This window comes from Malania oleifera, chromosome 3 (genome assembly GCF_029873635.1).
Source record: "Malania oleifera isolate guangnan ecotype guangnan chromosome 3, ASM2987363v1, whole genome shotgun sequence".
Taxonomy (NCBI): Eukaryota; Viridiplantae; Streptophyta; class Magnoliopsida; order Santalales; family Ximeniaceae; genus Malania; species Malania oleifera.
In genome coordinates, this window is record NC_080419.1 from 55,463,201 (window position 1) to 55,476,673 (window position 13,473).

The following is a 13,473-nucleotide window of genomic DNA, read 5'->3' on the forward strand; positions in this document are numbered from 1 at the left end:
CACTTTTCGTCCATTAAGGTTATCTACCCTATGAACATGTTAGCAAAGATTTACATACAGGAAATTGTTCGACCCCATGGAGTGCCGGTATCTATAGTCTCATACCGTGATCCACGTTTTACATCGTGGTTCTAGAAGAGCTTACAGGAGGCATTGGAGACTCAGCTAGCATTTAGCACCGCTTTCCATCCTCAGACAGACGGTCAGACATAGAGAACTATTCAGTGTTGCAAGCGTGTGTTTTAGATTTTGGGGGTAGCTGGACTCAATTTTTGTCATTGGTGGAATTTGCCTACAACAATAGCTACCAGGCTAGCATTGGTATGGCTCCTTATGAAGCACTTTATGGTAGGAAGTGTCGTTCCTCTTTATACTGGATGAACTGGGTGAGATGCGAGTTTTGGGACCAGAGATAGTTCCGCAGGCGTACGATAAAGTTCGACTCATTTGAGATCAAATTAGTGCAGCACAGAGTCGGTAGAAAAGCTACGCAGATACTCGTTGCCGAGAACTGAAATTTGAAGTGGGTGATTATGTATTTCTAAGAATAACTCCACTGAAGGGGATCTTGAGATTTGGGAAGAAGGGTAAGTTAAGCCCTAGGTTTATTGGCCCATTTGAGATTCTTGAGAATATTGGGTCAGTAGCCTATCGGTTAGCTTTACCGCCATCTTTATTTCGAGTTCATGACGTATTTCATGTTTCCATGCTAAGGAAATACGTCCCAGATCCTTTTTATATCATCAACCATGAAGAACTGGAAGTCAGTGAGGCTTTAGCATATGAAGAAGCTCCATTACAAATTTTAGATAGAAAAGAACAAGAATTGCACAGTAAGAAAATACCAGTAGTAAAAGTTCTATGGAGAAACCACGCAATTGAGGAAGCCTCATGGGAGCTTGAAGATGAAATCAGATGGAAATATCCCCACTTGTTCGATGAATTATAGTATTGATGTATATGGTAGGATGGTAATTTTATTTTGTGAGTCTAGTATAATTGTAATGTAGAGTATAGGTTAGGTAGTATTTTGGTTTTGGGGGAAATTTTCTTTTATGATTGTAATCTCCCAGGACTACCCATGTAACCACAGTATTCCTCTGCCATAAGTGAGGGTAAGTAATAAAATAAGTAGACCATTTGCCTTTATTGGATGATAGAAGGTAATACAGATAGTAAATTTCGAGGATGAAATTTTATAAGGAGGGGAGAATGTAACAACCCAAAGAATAACAAGTATTTAAATAATAAAGGGGGAGAGAAATGGAAGCAGCAATAGAAGGAGGCAGTCGACTTCCTTGGCAAAATTGCATTTTGAATATAATAATCCAAGGAATTTTTTTATGACCTCGTCGATGAACACAGGGGATTTGTCGACGGGGGTACAAGAAGGTCTCGTTGATAAGGGCAAGTTTCATCAACGAGAAGATATCGAGAGGATTTTTGGGAAGTCTGAAATTCGTTGATGAGGGTGCAGGTTTGTCGATGAACTTTCTATAGGACTAGTCGACAAGGTGACGTGGCTCGTCGACGAATCCCGTAGTATAAATAGTGCTAAACTCATTTTCTTAAGCAGAAAGCTCACCGAAACCCTCTCTTCTCTCTCTCTCTCTCTCTTTCTCTCTTTCTCTCTCTCTCTCTCTCTCTCTCCTACGGTTCCACCTCCTTATCTCTTCGATTTCAGCCTCATCATTTGCCGGATTGTCGATCTAAGGCCACCACGACGCTCCTGGCGGAGTTCTCTTCAAGTCTTCTGGGGCGGATCGTCGGTGGGATCGAGTCAAATTTCTTCATTGATTCAGGGTAAGACCTTTTAGTCAATTTTTGGCCTTCTAGCAGTTGTAGGAAATCATGTACGCAAATAAATAATGATATTCTGTTCTGGAGAATGTTGTTTTCAGGGTGTCAAGTAGGAAGCCTTGCGGGGGTAGGACCGGTATACGATAAGGGCTTTTTAATAGTCAGGTAAGGGAAATATGCTATGTTAGGTAGTTCTAGAATGATTTCTAGTATGAAATGTATATTTTTACCAGGTTATTTTTTACAGCAGGACTTTATACAATTTATTAATTATGAATATTATGTATTAAATTACTGTGTGGCTTAAGAATATAAATATAGTACAGAAGCATGTTTTATAGTAATTTTAGGGTATGTTTTACAAAATATACAGCGAGTGGATATGTTTTATAGTAATTACAGAATACCATGATTATATAGTTTTCAATACCATGACTTACAGATTACAGTTCAGTTCAGAAATATAGTTGATACAGTTACAGTTTATTTAAGTGTCATGGTTAATACAGTTATTTCAGAATCATGGTAAAATAGTTAGTTGTATATAGAGATGTATTATATAGTATCGGACCCTGTTGGACCATATAGTTTATAGAGCATGGTATCGTAGCTACTGATATTCAGTTCAGAGTGCAACCATCTATTCAGATAATAAGTGCTGGTAGGTCGATCGTGCCCAGACATGGACAGGCTCCCCATTAGATATGGATTGAGGAGTGGCCGATCTGATTGAGGGAGTATAGTGATTTATCCTGGTCAGCCAACCAGGATAGATCCTACCTTCAGGCCACACAACCCTGTCATGAGGGATTAAATCATGACACACATTTATCCATAGGGAAGTTTACAGTTATTACTATATTTATACAGATTTACAGAAACGGATAATATATATATTAGAGGTATTTTGAGTAGAAACCTAAAGTACAAAAATGTTAAGCAACATATATATATATATATATTAGAGGTATTTTGAGTAGAAACCTAAAGTACAAAAATGTTAAGCAACAGGAGAAAGGCGATGGTTTATATTACTAGTATTATATTTTACAGTTTCAGTGATACATGATTATATAGTAATAGATTTTCACAGTATTGTAACTCATTTGTCACACACTAGTAATAGCATATTTCGTCTTACTGAACGTCGGCTCATTCCATTACTTTAACATTTTTTAGGTGATTCTGATAGGCGAGCAGATCAGGCTCGCAGGTAGAGGGCCCTCAGTATTGCCCTAACAGTAGAGTGAGTATTTTGAGAGCATTTTGTATAGCCCTAGCCAGTTGAGGGTATTTGGGGAACAGTCATATGTACATATTTTGGATTAGAGGATAGAATAAGAAAATTATCTCTAGAGTTAGAAAAATTACAAAAGAAGGTTGATAACAAGAAAGAGATAGAAAATCTTAAGAGTCAAATTGAAGATAAGGATAAAATTATTTACAGCTTCACAAAAGGAAAGGAAAACCTTGATAAGATGATTGGCTTACAAAGAATGTCTCTAAATAAAGAAGGCTAATAAAGAAGGCATTGGTTTCAATGGAATTGAAAATAAAAAGAAAAAGATTTCTTACATGGGATATTTCTCGAAAGAATCTAACAACTATACTTACACATCTTCTAATGCCTACATAAACACCATATGCTATCAATGCAAGAAAAAGGGGCATATAAAGTTTCTTTAAGAGGAAAGGTGTTAAAACAAAACAAGTATGGAAGATAAGAGAAACCTCCCTTGAAAAATCCTCCGGACCCAAGAAAATATGGGTACCAAAAATGAAATAATGACTTCACACATATATAAAATAGAAAATGGCATTGTTGGCCAAAATCATAGGATGACTTTTTACAAGGCTTAACTTAAGGAAATATATAGAAAATATCAATTCTGAGTTTATTATATAAGAGCCTTGATGTTACATGCTACATGCTTACTTGCCTACATGTGATGTATTGATATGCTATATGCTACATGAGTATGACTTGACTTGACTTATATTGATAATTTATGGCTCATTATATTGCAAACTTGAGCATGATTATGAAGTTAAATCTTGATATAAGAAGAATAGAGTTTGAGCATGAGCATGAATCTTGTTATAAAATTAATTTTTGACTATGCATGCTAACAATGAATCAAGTGGATAAATTTGATTTATGTTGATCTCTATGTTGGTATCCATGAGCTATGAATGATATTTTTTATATCCATGAACTATGCATGATATGATATTAAGCTTTGGTATCTATAAAGTATTTTTGGTATCATATGTTAAAATTTTCAATAGATATCAAATCTTAAAGCTCACTTGGTATCACAAAGTCAAATTATTTATGAGCATGATTATGTCTATGAGCATGATGTGACATTGATGATCTTAGCATGATATTGATATTTGATGAGTATATTCATGAGAACATACAGGATATGAATTAATATATGAAGCATGAATAATAAACTTAAAAGCATAATTAGTATCAAATCTGAATGTATTGAGTTCAGGGGGAGTGTCATAAATAGATTAACATCATGAATTAAATTTTAAATTTTAAATTGATATCATAAAAACCATCAAATTATTATCAGCCGGTATCTTAAATAAATGCTGTGAGTTACACACTATCCATGCAATATTGAAAAACAATAACTTGAGTGTGTACATATGTTTGGAATACATGGTTATTGATATGCTCAAAATGATTTGTATTTGAATTTAAATCTTTTCTTTTCTTTTTGATTGATGTCAAAAGGGGGAGAAGTTGGGAAGCAAAAATTGAGCATAATTGAGCATGAGCATAATATTGATTGAAAAAGCTTGTAAAACCAAAAGAAAGTGATAAGCATGATTGATGAAATTAATATTGATTTTATTTAGATGAAGCTTATTGAAAGGGGGGGGGGCCTTTTTAAGGCTTACTCACATTTTTGCCTCCTTGTTTGTCATCATCAAAAAAGGGGAGATTGTTTGCCTTATAAGGCTTAAAATTTTGTTATCTTGTTTTGATGCTAACAAACAAGTGAAATTTAATGTATTTGTGTGAGTAATGATATTTCAGGGCTTATATATGAGAAAGCAAAGGTCAAAGTACTCAAGAGGATCAAATGAAGTTTAAAAGAGTCAAAGCATGGATTTAAAGATGATATACTAAATCTTGAAGAATATGAAGACATGAATGAGTTCTTGAAAGCCAAGGAATACTAAAAGATCCAAAGAAAGGCAAAGTGATAAAGCTCAAAGAAGATGGAAGCTTGAAGAAACAAAACATGAAGACTTAAGAATGAGAAAAGTTTTAGAAGTTTTCATGTAAGTACTTTAAATGTTTAAAATATCATTTGTAATATTTTGAAACTCTTAGGTTAACTTCTTGGACCTAAATACCTTTTAAAATATCTATAAAATAATTTTATAAAGTCAAAAATTATTTTAAAAGGGTTAGAATCATTTTTGGAATAAAAAGCACTAAAAAGGGTTTTTCTGTTTGCTGTCAATTTTTATATATCTGTATTCAGGTGTATTTTTTACTATCAAAAGTGCATTATTTAAAAAGTTATGAACATAAAAGTTTTGACACCAAGAACACCTAATTTGGAGTTATACATAAAAAGTTATGGCTAAAACATTGAAACGGAATCACTGCTGTCAGTCAACTAAACACTGTTCATGGGAGGGACTTCAGATGACTGAACAGATGACTTCGGTTGAATGAAGAACAAGTTCAACTGACTGAAGTATTTCTAGAATAGGCAGAAAGTTGCAGCAGTGAGTTCAGTCGACTGAACTTGTGACTTCAGTCAACTGAACTTGCGACATCAGTCAACTGAATCCTACTTCAGATGACTGACCCTGTATCCAGCTCTATTTTAAAGGGGTTTAAGGAACTTCAGTTGATTGACCACGAACCTTCAGTCAACTGAACTCTATTCAATGGGAAAATTTTTCAAATTCTAATATTTTAAAATATAGCCGTTTGAGCTCCAAACTTTCTATAATATTGGGAAACACTTAAAGAAAACTTTTGCAACATGGAAACAAGTTTGAAAGCCTATGAATACATGGTTTTGCAAATCAAAACATATCCAAGAATTGAAAAATCTGCTTGTAAAGCTGAAAGTATTCTTGTTCTTCAAAGCTCTCTTGTTCACTCATTGAAAAATTATTTTGCTGAGAAATTCTAAAGTGCTAATTCTTCCTCCTTTGAATTCCTACTGTTAATCCTTATCTAAGAAGGATATTGGTGAATTCTACACTTGAGCTTCATTGTATTTCATATTAATATTTTACATTCAAAGTATATAGTGCTGAAATTGTACTAACTTGCTCTTTGAGAGAGTATACTTGTACGCAGATTATATCTTGTTTCTTATTGTTCTTTGACATTCCAAGGGTTGTTTGGATCGTTGGCTAAGCAAGGAAATATTTCTTAGAGAGGCGGGCTCTAGCCTATATAAGGAGTGACCGAACGAGGGAATATCGTTTGGAGAAGGCGGACTCTAGCCTTAACCAAGGAGTGTTGTAATCGGTATTGTTCCACCCGTCAACGGAACTGAACTAGTGAATCCTTTGGTGGTTTGCCAAAGGCGAGGATGTAGGCTGGGTATAAGCCGAACCTCGTAAAAATCTCCGTCTCATTCTCTCTTTCCCTTACTCTTTATTTTCAGTATATTTAAATTGTGTGGATGGTTTAAAATTTGGGAATCATATAAACTACATATATTTGGAAAATCAAACAAACTTAAGGTTTAATTTTGATTTGGGTTGCGGAAACCGAAAGGGAGTACATTGGTTCACCATATCTTGCGGAAACCTTACGGGAGTAGGTTACTTGGTTAACATCCTAAAGATAAATTTACCAAGAGTTTATTTGAGTTCTAAATATTTGGAAAGAGTGATTTGATTCATCTATACAAGACTTTACATCAGCAAGCATAAATTCTCATTCAACTACAAGGCTTACAAATTCATAATCACGGGGCTTATATAAACAAACAAACTATCTCAAACAACCAGTATTCACAAACATCTATATACATCTCTGAAAACATACACAAACCCAATATATATATACACACACACACACATCCAACAATCCATACCCTTTCTCTCTCTCTCTCTCTCTCTCACAAAAATGTTATACCAGCCTCGAGCTTCTTAAACTCGATCCTGCAGAGGTCTTGAAAAGATGAAATTCAACTATCGGGTGAGACACACCTGAGTAAGGAAGGAATACATTAAATCATTCTGTAACAATCATGAAGTTTAAGTACAACATATATATATATATATATATATATATATATATATATATATTCATTATTTTCAAATGAAACCACCATTATAAAATCATTCTTTATTCCTACTCAAACACATGCAAGGTATTTTACCAACAAGAGTTACCAAGGATACGGGTGATTACTCGTCCATACAAATAGCACCTCTCTGCTCTGATACCTTAGGCAACCAATGGTCACAACTGAAGCATATCAAGACACTTACCTTACTCAGTAAGCCCTCAGATGGTTAGTTTATCTCGTACTCACACATTCACACAAAGGTTTACTAGCAGAAGTTCCTGAGAATAGGGAAGATCACCCACCCATACAAGTAGCTTCCCTCTGCCTTAATACGTTATGCAGCCTAATATAGCCACATTTGATACCTATCAGGGCACTCGCTTTTCTTAGCAAGCCCTCAGGCGGAGTGTATACTTCACCTCAAATACATACTATAATACAATATATATATATATATATATATATATATATATATATATAATACATTTACATTTCTTTCTTTTCTCTGTATCTGTTATCTCTGTATTATTCACTTCACATTTCACTTTTCACATTCACATTCATATTCCACATTTCTCCTTCGTATATTCATGTCTGGTTTCACATATTCTTTTTTCATATCATTCTCGTTTAATGTTCTTATATCCATTGTTCTCATACTTGCTATTCCCATATCTTCTATTGTCATATTATCAATGGTCAAATTAGAAAATTTTGCGTTTAGAACTCTCTATACCGATGATGAAATCATAGTCATGCTTCCGCCCCATGACGGGTTGTGCAGCCCAAAAGCTAACCGTAACCCTGGTCGGCCTACCAGAGCTAAATCAACCACATTCTACAGTTTATAGGTCTAATTGGCTATTCCTATACTAGTCTAGACTCCAGGGGGACACTACCCTTCCCAACACAATTGACCATCCCATCTCCACACTCTATCTAAGACGTGTGGGTGCACTAGCGCTACCATACATATCCGCAACAGTATTGTGCCAATTCTGGTCCACGGAGATCTCAAACCATACATTGTAATCTAACACTATCAAACACATGAAAAATAAACCACATCACATTTTAATTCTTAATGCATTTCTAGTATTTCCGGTATCTCATACATATAACATAGTTCAACGCAGAAACTTCATTTTACTCATGCCACACAATTTAACAACATATTTCATACGTTCACTAAAAATAAGCCAACCCATAATTATCATTCATATATTGAAAATATACATTTAATTTCTTATACAATTAACCATAAAATCTGCCATTTTAACTTTCTGTTTTCACAAATAATATCTAGTAGCACAGCACCAGGCTCAAAAATTTACAATCCAAACAGTTGGCTTTTCAAAACTCACGTGAAAATCATATACATATATACATAATATTTCCATTTTTCACCAGTTATTTCCTCAAAGATCCTGATTTAATATATTCTCCTTATCTGACTTCTTGTACTATGCCAGTAAGAACCTCAAATGTTGCCTGTGGCGCTCACCTGAACCCTGAATCAAAAACCCTAGTTTAATCAGAAAAACCCCAAATAATCTATTGTTCCAACATTTTCTCAACCTATAAACTTCAAATAAACATTTAAAACCCCAAAAACTAGGAATCCCAACCCTTACCTCAACTTTGGAATGATTTCTGAAAAGCCAAGTTTAGAAATCTTCCCCACTACATGTGTAAAGAATCTCCCCTAGAACATCATAGCGGTTCCCATTTGTTGATTCGGGCTGAATTTGGGCCACAATCTTAGAGAGAAGGCAGAGATATACGTTTTAGAGTGAGAAAAACAAAGAAAAAATAAATTCTTCGTGGAGAAGCAACCTCAAATCAATTTATACACGATGTTGCCACGTGGCTTCATCGACGAGAACATGTATTCGTTGACGAAACCTAAAATCTGAAATTCACTCACTCAGGATCACTTCGTCGACGAGGGACTGAACTTCGTTGACAATCTCTAGAAAGACACTCGTTGATGAAGACAGAAGATTCTTCGACAAGGTCTGCTGTCTTTTCCTTTTAAATCTTCCCTTTTCCCTTATTATTTATTTATCTATTCTATTTATTATCTTTCCTAATTATTTTAATAGTTATAATTTTCAAGTCTCTACATATGTGTAATACTGAACTACTTGTCACCTAGCTTGTGCGTGTGTGATTGTAAGTTTTCAAAATTAGGACATAAAGACCAAGATTTTTAAAATACCCAATTCACCCCCCCCCCCTTTGGGATTACACCTAAATTCACACCATGTCGGACCCATAATCATCATGTGGTGTTGACATTTTTGAAAGATAACATTTTCACTTGGTTTGGGATGCCGAGGGTTTTAATTAGAGATGGACATTCCTGTTTTTTCAATAAACTATTTGCTGCCTTAATGAAAAAATATGGGTTCCATCATAAAATTTCAACTCCTTATCATTCCCAAACCAATGGCCAAGCTAAGTTGGCCAACTATGAAATCAAAGTCATTCCCAAAAAAAAAAAAAATAGTCAACCCAAATAGCAAAGATTGGTCTTTGAGGCTTTCTTGTACTTTATGGGCTTATAATATAGCTTTTAAAACTATCTTGGGCACGTCCCCTCATTGGTTGGTTTACGGTAAGGCGTGTCACTTTCCTATTGAGTTAGAACACAAGACTTATTGGGGTTTCAAGCACTTTAATTTTGCTACTGATGAATATGGTGTTTTAAGGAAATTAGAACTAAATGAATTAGAGAAGTTGACATGTGATGCCTACGACAATGCCAAACTATACTAGGAGAAAACTAAGGCTTTCTATGACAAGCAAATTATGAGTTCTCCCCAATCAAAAGGTTCTCCTCTACAACTTAAGGCTCCATGTGTTCATAGGTAAACTTCGATCCAGATGGAGTGGTCCTTATATTTGTCAGACGGTGTTTCCTCATGGGGCTGTTGAAATCCTCAATCCACACAATGGTAATTTTTTGAAGGTAAATGGTTAGCAACTCAAACCTTTTCTTAACAACTTTTCACCAGAGGATACCACCATCCATTTGCTGGATCCCGATCCTCGAGCTATGCCGTGATGTTTTACTTTTCCTTCATCATAGTTTATTTTGCATTATCTTGTTTTATTTTTAGTTTTTGCAGGTACATTTTCTTTTAATTTCATTTGTTGTCCTTTACTTCTCTACCCATGTACCCTTTTACTCCTCTTATTATCAGTCTCTTGTTTTTCTTTTAATCATTGAGGACAATGCTCATTTTAAGTTGGGGGGTGGAGCGTTTTTTTCCCTTTGCATGCTATGTGTTTTATATGTGTCCCTCTAGTTTGATTGAGTTGTCAATGTTCACCTTCATGAAAATTCTTGGCCATATTCCACAATGACTGTTTTCAAACCTTTATGCTTGTGAAAGGAGTATTGGAATTATGGGTTACAGTAACTACAAATGGTTTGGGTTTTAGCTTAACACAAAAGTTTATGTCATACTAAGTCACTTAGGAAAGGGAAATGCATGTTTAACTTGCTGATTGCTATACTAGAATGTACACAAGTGAAATGCCTTGGTTGTCTTTCTATTTCACTGAGTCAAGCCCAATGTTGCAGGTAACAAGAACTCTAATGAACCATATCTTAATATCTTTATATATATGTATATGTATATATATATATAAAGCTAAAAAGGGACAAGTCAGGGATCAAGAAAAATCTTTGTGTGCTTTGGAAAAGGCTACTTATCATAGGGGCTTTCAACATAATGAATAAGACTTGTGCCAAACTGATAAAAAAAGAAAAAGAAAAAAAAACCTTTTAAAGTGTGATAGCATGACAGTCGTCATTGCAATGGTTTTGAAGTAGAGTAAGATCGCTTGTGATTCTTCTTGACAAGCTACTAATATTGGGAAAGATCCAACGAAATGTTATAGTCAACCTTGGTAATCTGGTCACACACTTGCTGTACTTAGTGAGTTGCAATCTTCTACACATTTCTCCTACTTGAGTGCTGCATATGCCATGAGTTTTTATAAGATTTTTAATTTGATCTATTTTAGTTTTAATACCCATTTTGACGATAATCTCTAGTCAACAGCGTAGATCTTTGACTTCAGTTATGTTGGATGAAAGCCAAGAGTTCTTCTCTCTTAGTCGTTCTTTTTGCTAGGGGCTAGTAAAACACTAGTTGGGGGTGTGATTAAGTGTCAAAATTGTATAATTAGGTGTTTAAATATGTTTATTGGTTATAACAATTTGGATTAAAGTCTTAATTATGCGCATTACTTTAGCAATTAAACTTAATTGATAACTTTAGGTTCATTAATTGCATCTCAAGTGCTTGATTAATTGTCTCTTACAAGTGCAATTTAATTTCTACACATTTCCTTTAAAGTACTTAGTTATTGGTAATTTTAGATATATAGATTCATCATTATCTTCAAGTCCTACTTGTCCTTGAACCTCATTTTTTTTTTTTTTTTATCTTTTTTAGTTCATTATTTCAACCATTTAGCTTATTATTTGTTTTGGAATTTCTTATCACCATAAATGATGATGTGATTTCTTGTGTTATAATTGAGACCTTAATGCTTGCATAATTCTCATTCTACTCATGAATTCAATCATGGGACTCACTCTTGTATTACTTTGACAGCTTCTGCGCTTGGAAGTCGAAACTATTAGCTGATCATGGCGCTAGACGGTGTCTTTGGCCAATTACGTCATCTTGCATGCATGGAGCTCCAAGATTATAAAATAAAAATTTAAACAAAAAAAATAAAAGAATTTAAAAAAAAAATATATAGTGAGGACAACCTAATTAAAAGAAAAATAAAAATATATAATAAATAAATAAAAATAATTAACAAATTTTCATTCATTTATTTTATTCAACAACCTTTCTTGTATTTTATTGTGTTTTTTACTTTTACAAATTGATAAAAATTCATAAAAATTATAGAAAAATCCTCAAAAATCCCAAAAATTTCTAAAGAGATTTTTATATTATTTCTAGGGTTTTTCAAGTGGTTTAAGTATATTTACTTCCTAATTAAAATGCGAGTCAAAAAATGTCAAATCTTAAGCCCCTGTGACACTTGGTTCCCTGATTTGCATGCTATTATTTATATGTGAAAATTGGAATGATGGGTTTATAGAAAAATACACTGGAATGGTATCCTTTGAATATTTATTTTGAAGCTCATGTTGGTTTAGAATATATGCATGATATCAATAATGTGTATGGTTGTTTTGCCACAATGCATTAAACTTGTTGTGGAATGGTGCTTGGTTTCTTATCTAATATGAGAATGAATTGAATGTTTGAAAACTTGAAAAAATTTAATTAATGAATTTTATGATGGATCCCCAGAGTACATGTTATTATTCATCCTATAATTTTTTAGGTGAGGGAAGTCTCACAACTTTGACAAGTTACCGAATGGTTGTGAGATGGAACAATGCTTGAAGGAAAAGTAACCTAACTTAATAAAGATTCAAAGACCAACCATAATTAATGTTTGAACATCTTGAACTTATCATGATACCATTCGAAAGGATGGGTATGTAGAGGATGCTAGTATCTTTTCCTTACATAACTAAACTCTTAAACACCTCTATGAAATGTAGACTAGAGACTATTTGTTTTCATAGACCCCAGGATTAGCTCGAGACCAAATAATAGTAATTAGGTGAAATTAACCAAACCTAGACAAAAATGGTTAGTCGCAACTTCGTGAACCTACAAAGTGCAAAATGAAGGGCATATACCATTTTTTTATATAGTCATCCCTGTTGAGGTGTCAGATCCCGATAGTATTGACAAGGTTGTGAGGCCATTAACATCTTAATCTAGTCATTAATAAGGTGGAGAGTTGCTAGTTTCCCTATATACATGCAATGTTGTCACTCACCTTTACAATCCCCTTGTATTCTCACAAAATACTCTCTCTCTCTCTCTCTCTCTCTCTCTCCTCTCTCGCTCTCTATCTTGCTCTCTCCCTCTCTCTCTATCTATCTTACTCTTTCTTCCTCTCTCTCTCTCTCTCTCTCTCTCTCTCTCTATATATATATATATATATATATATATATATACTTTCTATGGGGGTAAAAGGGAGATATTCCTTTTATTGTAACTAACATTCAATAGAATATAAATGATTTTGTTCTCTTTATAGTTTTGGGTATTATTGATATGTGAAATACAAATTAATCATCAAATTAATTTTTATATGTCAATGGGAGTGTTTTGTGTGTGTGTGTGTGTGTGTTTGTTTGTTTGTTTTTTCTTGTTTTTTGGCGATTATAAATTTAAGTTTCATTGTTGTAATGTGTTTCTTATTGGTGTTTAGTGGTGACTCTAGTATTGTTCTTGAACTTATTGTGCCGTTATTATAAATA